Raw genomic sequence first — 7,917 nt, 5'->3', positions numbered from 1 at the left:
AGCACAGATGCAGGTGAGCTTCTAGAAGACCCTACTATGTACAGACGCATAGTAGGAAGTTTGATTTATATGACTATTACCAGGCCAGATTTGAGCTATGTTGTTGGATTGGTAAGTCAGTTTATGCAGGCTCCAAGGAAACCACACTTGGATGCGGCTAGACACATACTCAGGTATGTGAAGTCCACATTGCAGTATGGACTATTTTATGAGACTGGGGTTCAGATATAGTTTCATGGATACACTGATGCTGATTGGGTTGGTAGTATTTCTGATAGACGATCTACCAGTGGATATGTGTTCTCTTTTGGGAGTGCTGCAGTCACTTGGAGCAGCAAGAAACAGCCTACAGTTGCCTTATCGAGCACAGAGGCTGAGTACAGGGGTGCAGCAATGGCTGCATGTGAGGTAGCTTGGTTGCATAAGCTACTTTATGATATGCATCAGTCTACAGATGGGCCAGTTGTCATTTATTGTGACAACATGAGCAGTATACACTTGGCAAATAACCCAGTCTATCATGCTAGAACAAAGCACATTGAGGTGCATTATCGCTATGTGCGAGAGAGGGTTTTACTAGGTCTTATTGATCTAGTTTATGTCAGCACAGAGGATCAGGTAGCTGACATATTCACGAAGGCATTGGGCGCAGAGAAGCTGCGCAAGTTCAGAGACCTGCTTGGTGTGCAGGAATTGGGATTGAGCTCGAGGGGGAGTGTTGAGATATCGAGCTCCACTTGTGATACGCCAGGGTGACCGTTGTGTATTTATGTCACCGACGTGTCAGTTGCAGACGCGGTTGGTACACCACCCCTGAATAATAGCTACATGATAGCTATCCTTATCTACTCTAGTTCGTGGCTAAGTTAGTATGCCACCTTAGTTAGTTGAGTTTGGTTTGAGACCCATATATAGGGTTTTCTATTTCTTTGTACTTGAGTTCTTTTGGCTTACACAACTAAGAAGAGGAAAACTGTTTTCAGCCTCCACCCTTGTGTGTCTTCCCCCATTGTGTAAGCAAGAAAGCTTCAAGCGAGACTCCTTCCTTCTCTCCCACAATCTTGACAGGGAGAGGAAATGAGAGAGGGAGAGAAAGAGAGAAAGGGAAATGAGAGATGGAGAGGAGAGAGAAAAAGAAACATGAGAGAGAGGAGAGAGAAAGAGAGAGAAAAATCATTAAACCTAATAGGGAAAGAGAGAAAGAGAGGGTCAGGGTGAGGGTGAGGGAGGGAGAGGAAATGAGAGAGCGAGAGAAAGAGAGAAAAGTAAATAGGACCTTAGAATAAGCTCATCCTAGGCTCATAGGGGTTAGGCTGATCCTCAACAAACCTAAGGGATATATGGCTAGAGAGCCCTAGCATACTTGTGCCTCCTAGCATAATGTTCTTCTTGCAAAGAGACCTCTCATACATGGGACTTGTCCTAGCCTCCACCACACAAATATACAACGAAGGAAATCAGCCTATCAGTATGAAAAACATTCATTTTTCATAACGTAATCCCAAAAATAACTTTGGATATTCCATAAAAATCAATCTCTTCTTAAAAAGACAAATACAGAAAACTAAAACAGAAACATTCATATATATGCTTCGCAAAACTAAAACAACATCACCACAAGATCTCTTAAGAAACTCATCTTCAACTATCAATTTTAATTAATAAATATAATATAAAATCACTTGCAAGGAAGGACACTCTTTTATCATTAACCCGTCTTTCTTCCTTAGAATAGTCTTAGGAACAAATTTATGCTCTAACAAGCATATATTTGAGCATAATAACTATTTTAAGGTTTATTCCATGAGTAGTAGTAGTATATATGCAACATCAATCTAGAGATCATGCTTTGGTATCTGTGGAGATCCCAATCTCATGCCCTCATAGAGATTGTAGTGTGCAATAGTGTGGAGAGAAGATGGGTGAGTTGTAAATGGTAAAGGAGGACTCTATTGATTATGGAGAGAAGATGAGGTGAATCGCCAATCCTATTCTTAGTGAGTGCAACCTGCCCATAGTCATGGTGGTCGTGGACGTGGTCATGGCCATAGTCGTGGTCGTGGTCATAGTCGTGGTCGTGGTCGTTGTAGTCGTAGTCGTAGTTGTAGTCATGGTCATGGTCGTAGTCGTGGTTGTAGTCGTAGTCATATTCATAGTCGTGGTCGTGGTCGCAGTCATGGTCATGGTCGTCGTAGTCGTAGTCGTAGTCGTAGTCGTGGTCGTGGTCGTGGTCATGGTCATGGGGTCATAGTCGTGGTCGTGGTCGTCATGGTCGTGGTTGTGGTCATCGTATTCATGATTGTGGTCGTGGCCATGGCCATAGTCATAGTCGTAGTCGTAGTCGTGGTCGTAGTCATAGTGGTGATGGTGGTGGTGGTAGTCATGGTCATGGTCGTGGTCATGGTCGTGGTCGTGGTCGTGGTCGTGGTGGTCGTGGTCTTGGTCGTGGTCATAGTCGTAACGTAGAAAGAGAGAGAGAGATGGAAGGAGAGGATAACAATTTAAGAAAGAAAAAAAAACGATGGATGGAGTGCATGAGCCAATCCACCACTTGAAAGGCCAATCTATACCGTCAATGCTAGAGGAGATAGGCAACCTTCCAGACCTACCTACAATCTTGGAGCCTGAGATGGAGGCAATGATCGATGCATTGATTCCCATGGATGTTGAGACTTCTGATCCGCTTAGAGAGAAAGCATCCATACCATTATATGATGGGTGTCGAGTATCTCACCTGAAGACACTACTTGCACTCTTAAGTGTGCAAGAAAAATATGGGTGGAGCGATACGAGTGTGACCGAGTTGTTCAGGTACCTTATACATACGTTTCATTGATTTTTTTTTCGGCACAATTATTAAAAACATTTGTGCTTTTTCAAGGTGTTTATGATTTTTTTCAAGTTATTGAAATATCATATATTACCACCTACAAATACCATGCCTAAGTCTCGTGATGATACACGACATGTTTTACAAAAGCTTGGCATGGACTACAACAACATCCATGCATGTATCAACGATTGCATACTATTTCGAGGAGAATATGAGACTATGGAGACATGTCCAAAGTGTGGTGCTCATAGGTATCGACAGGACTTGCAAGGGCAAACCATCCCTCAAAAAGTTCTCAGTTCCACTTATCCCCGCATAAACCACATGTTTCGTATGTCCGGCATGGCAAGCTTGACAACGTGGCATACTTAGAATAGGTCCAAGATGGAGTTCAACAAATATCAGTGGATTCACACGCATGGAGCCACATTGACTCTACCTTCCCAGAATTTTCTCGAGAGCCAAGGAATCTTCGGCTCGGTCTTGCAATGGATGGCGTGAATCCATTCGGTTTGCGATCAACTTCTTACAATGTGTGGCCTATAGTCCTTGTCAACTACAATATCCCTCCATGACTCTCTACGAAGAAAGGACATCTCATCCTTAGCTTACTCGTCCCCGGCCGTGCTACAAAGTCAAAAATATGGACGTGTATCTTCTTCCATTAGTCAATGAGCTTAAGATTTTATGGGAGGAGGAGGTCACCGTGCAAGATATGAGCAGGCGCGATGGTCGACGGTCAGTCAATATTCAAGCCATTCTCATGTGGACGATTGACATGACTTTCCAGGATTCGGAGAGTGCTCAGGTGAACAAGCCTTCATTCTCATTGGTAATATCTATATTTTATCTCGTTCAAGCTTGTATTCACTGGGTCGTGGTGTTGAAACAGGTCTGGTTACCTCAGGTTATCATGCATGTCCATTGTGCGGGCCATAGTTAGACTCCCGAAGGTCACGAACCATGAAGAAGATGGTATATCAAGGACACGCTGCTTTCTTGCCAGAGGATCATGAACTCAGGGAAGGTTTTATTGGACGACCTCCAACACGTATGAACGCCACAAGCTGGTACGATCTAAAAATGGTCCACGCGGAATCACATCCAAACGAAATGCGGCGGTTCTCAATTTTCTACGAGTTACCATATTGGATCCACTTACAAGTCAACCACTTGTTGGATCCCATGCATATTTTCAAGAATGTGGGCAGCTTGCTATGGGACCACATCACAGGAAAGAGAGACACTATAGGGGCACGAATGGATTTAAAGGAGGTAGGTAAGATGGAGGCGCTTTGGCCCGCAGTCGAGTGCTGATGGTCGCGTGCAGCTACCTCATGCTCCTTGGGTTTTGTCCACTAAAGAAGAGCGCATTGTGAAGCAAGTAGTCAAGTCTATCTACACTCCGACGGGTATGATGCGTTCTCTCAGGTCTGCATTTTCTAAAGACGACCAATTATCAGGGCTAAAATCCCATGACTGGCATAAGATATGTCAAGTTTGTACTATGAATGGATTGTAATTGGCGTGCGCATTTTGCTATTTGGAGTGTAGCCATTATTCATAATGCTTTCTCATTTGTAGCAGTTTGTACTACCGATCACGATCGCAAGATGTCTTACTCCATAAATATGCGGAGCCATTTACAAGTTGTCGACTTTGGTGCAATGGATCTCACAGAAGGAGATTAAGACGTCCTCTATTGAATCCACGAGGCACGGAGCAGTGGAGACGGTCTATCTCTTTGAGAAATACCTGCCCATTAGCATGCTCACGATATAAATCCACCTTCTTGTGCATCTTGTAGATGAAGTGGAGATTGTTGGACCTGTCCATACGCGATGGATGTTCTTCTTGGAGCGCTTCATGAAAACCCTGAAAGGCTTTGTGCGACAACGAGATCGTCCAGAAGGTAGCATGGCTGAAGGTTGGTTGGTGTATGAGGCGCTAGTGCATATTTCACAATGGCTACCAATGGTGGATCCAAACAATGAAATGCTATGGTCGCTGAAGGATGATGATAGACTGAATGGAGATGTGGTGGTTGGAAATGGGGTAGAAAAAAGAATGGATGCCTCAATGGAGGAGAAGGTGAATTGCTTTTGTATGTTGCACCATGCCTCTATGGAGATTGATAAAACGAAGTGTAGGGAGTCAGTGAGGCCACTCAGATGAAAAGTCAAGAGCTCAATGTCATCTTCTCCTCCATTATTCTCTTCTATTTGTTACAGTCCACACACACTAAAATGGTATCCTCAAAAGATAGATACCCCAAACTTAAAGACACTTTACATACGGTTGTACTTTAGATACATACAACCATAGGATATGACATATTTATCAACACTCCCCCTCAAGCTCAGAATGAGCTTGCACACATAAGACTCCAAATGCACTCCTGAAGTACTCAAACTTATCTTTACCTAATGCTTTGGTAAAGTAATCAGCAACTTGGTCATTTGTTTTCACATGGACCAAGTCAATCTCGCCATCAATGACTTTTTCTCTAATGAAATGATAGTGCACTTCTATGTGTTTTGTTCTTGCATGGTAGACTGGGTTCTTTGCCAACATAATGCTACTAACATTGTCACAATACATAATGACTCCACCATCAATCTCTATGCCCATGTCATATAAGATCAATCTCAGCCATGTCTGCTCACATGCTGCTAATGCAATGCCTCTATACTCTCCTTCAGTGCTTGATAAAGCAATTGTAGGTTGCTTCTTACTGCTCCAACTTACCATGGCTGATCCAAATGAGAATGCATAGCCACTAGTAGATCTTCTATCCATAGAGCTACCTGCCCAGTCTGCATCTCAGTATCCAAATAATGTAGGCTTGATTCCTTTTTCATAAAATAGCCCAAATCCAACTGTCTTTTTCACATATCTAAGAACTCTTCTCACTACATTCAAATGTGATTTGCATGGTTTCTGCATAAACTGACATATCAATCCAATAGTGTAACTCAAGTCTGGTCTTGTAATGGTCAAGTAGATAAGACTACCAACCATCTTTCTGAACATAGTAACATCCTCAACATAAGATCCATCATCCATCAACTTAGCATTTTGATCCAACGGTGTATCAACCGGTTTGCATCCTGTCATGCCATATTTTTCCAATATCTCCAATGCATATTGCCTTTCTATCAACCATATACCATGAGGTGTGTCAATAACCTCAATACCCAAGAAGTATCTCAACAAACCAAGGTCCTTTATATCAAAATCTTTATGTAACCCATGCTTGACTTCAGTAATCTCCTTCTCAAGTGTACCTGTAATAATGAGATCATCAACATAGATGACCACAACAACCATACCATCTTCTGTATGCCTCACATAAAGTGAATAATTAGCTTTTCTCTGCTGAAATCCCATACTACATAAGAATTTGCTGATTCTATCACACCATGCTCTTGGTGCTTACTTCAGTCCCATATAAAGCCTTCTTCAACCTACATACATAATGTGGGTATTTTGGATCCACATAGCCCTCTGATTGATCCATGTACACTTCCTCTTCTAAGTTGCCATTCAAAAATGCATTTTTCACATCCATTTGATAAAGCCTCCAACCATAGATAGAAGCCAAAGTAATTACCGATCTCACTGTCGTCATTTTAGCTACTAGACTGAATGTTTCTTCATAGTCCAAACCATAAGTTTGTGCATATCCTTTTGCAACTAGCCTTGCTTTATACCTTTCAAGAGAACCATCTGACTTACATTTGACCTTATAAACCCATTTACATCCAATGGACTTCTTGCCATAATGTAGTTTCACCAAATCCCAAGTCTTGTTTTTCCTTAGTGCATCCATCTCTTCATCCATTGCTTGTCTCCACTCTTTGCTCTCTACTACTTCTTCAAAGCAAGTAGGCTCCACATGTTGTACATAAGAAACCATGTATGCATAATGCATCTTCATGAACCCATTATAAGTCAATCTATCAACTGGATACCTTACCCTTTCTGACCTTCTCAATTGAGGTGCACTACTGTGTGTCTCATCTGATCTAGCATGTGGTGGCACATACTTTCCTACACTTCTAGTGCCACGTGTTTTAACATGCAGAATTCCATACTCGTCATCTATAGATTCATCTTCTGAACTTTCAGTCATTGGTCTCTTACCTTTTGCAACTTCTGCACTCCTTTGTGCATGTCTCAATCTACCACTCCATGGACTATAGCTGCCACTGCTTTCCACATTCTCTTGAGGCCCTGAAGCATCTTCCACATGCTGATTTTCAGCCTTGTTGTTTGCTGAAATTTTCCTTCCATAGCCATTATCATCATTGCTTTCATAGGAATCAACATCCATTGCAATTTTGGGCTTGTACCATGATTCATATTCACTGAATTTGACATCCCTGCTTATGTATACTTCCTTACCCACTGGATCATAGCATTTTTATCCCTTCTTCTCATCAGGATATCCAAGGAAAATGCATTTTACAGCCTTAGGTTCCTATTAGAATATCAAGCTCATTTAGTGTGTGTTGACCGACATGAGCTGGACACAGCTAGTCTAGCCATAGTAGTTAGATACGTTAAATAAGTCGGTGCCTTTGGTGTGAATGGTCTTATGACCGTAGGTTGTATCTTCCACTAGTGAGTGTGGTATGAATAATTGAGTGTGAGAGTGGAAGCTAGTTGCTTCACTCTGTTTGTCATCTATCTGCCTCTTTGAATTTGAACATGGTATCAGAGCCATGAATGGGCTCATTGGTGGAATGCACTCAATAAGAAGACTTGAAGAGTGAACTGAAGAGCTGGAAAAAAGAAGAGGACTGACTGTCATTTCCATCAAAGGTCACACTAGAGGTATGTACTGTGAAGCATTGGAGTCTCATGGCTTGAAGAAGGGTTGTGTCTTGCTGAGAAGTCTTCCAAGGACTGATTGAGCATCAGTGAGTGCATCATTGTCATGGTAATGAACAAGATGTGTAGCAGCACAGATCTACCCAGCCAGCGTGTTTGCGCCTGTTTCCAGGCTGAACTCCATGGCTGAGATTCAGCACATGGACTGCTTACCAAGGCTCTATTGAGCATCACCAGGAGTGTAGCTT

This window comes from Lygodium microphyllum, chromosome 11 (genome assembly GCF_053477565.2).
Source record: "Lygodium microphyllum isolate KBCC chromosome 11, Lygodium_microphyllum_v1.1.10, whole genome shotgun sequence".
In the NCBI taxonomy this organism is placed as follows: Eukaryota; Viridiplantae; Streptophyta; class Polypodiopsida; order Schizaeales; family Lygodiaceae; genus Lygodium; species Lygodium microphyllum.
This window is presented reverse-complemented; position numbering follows the sequence as displayed.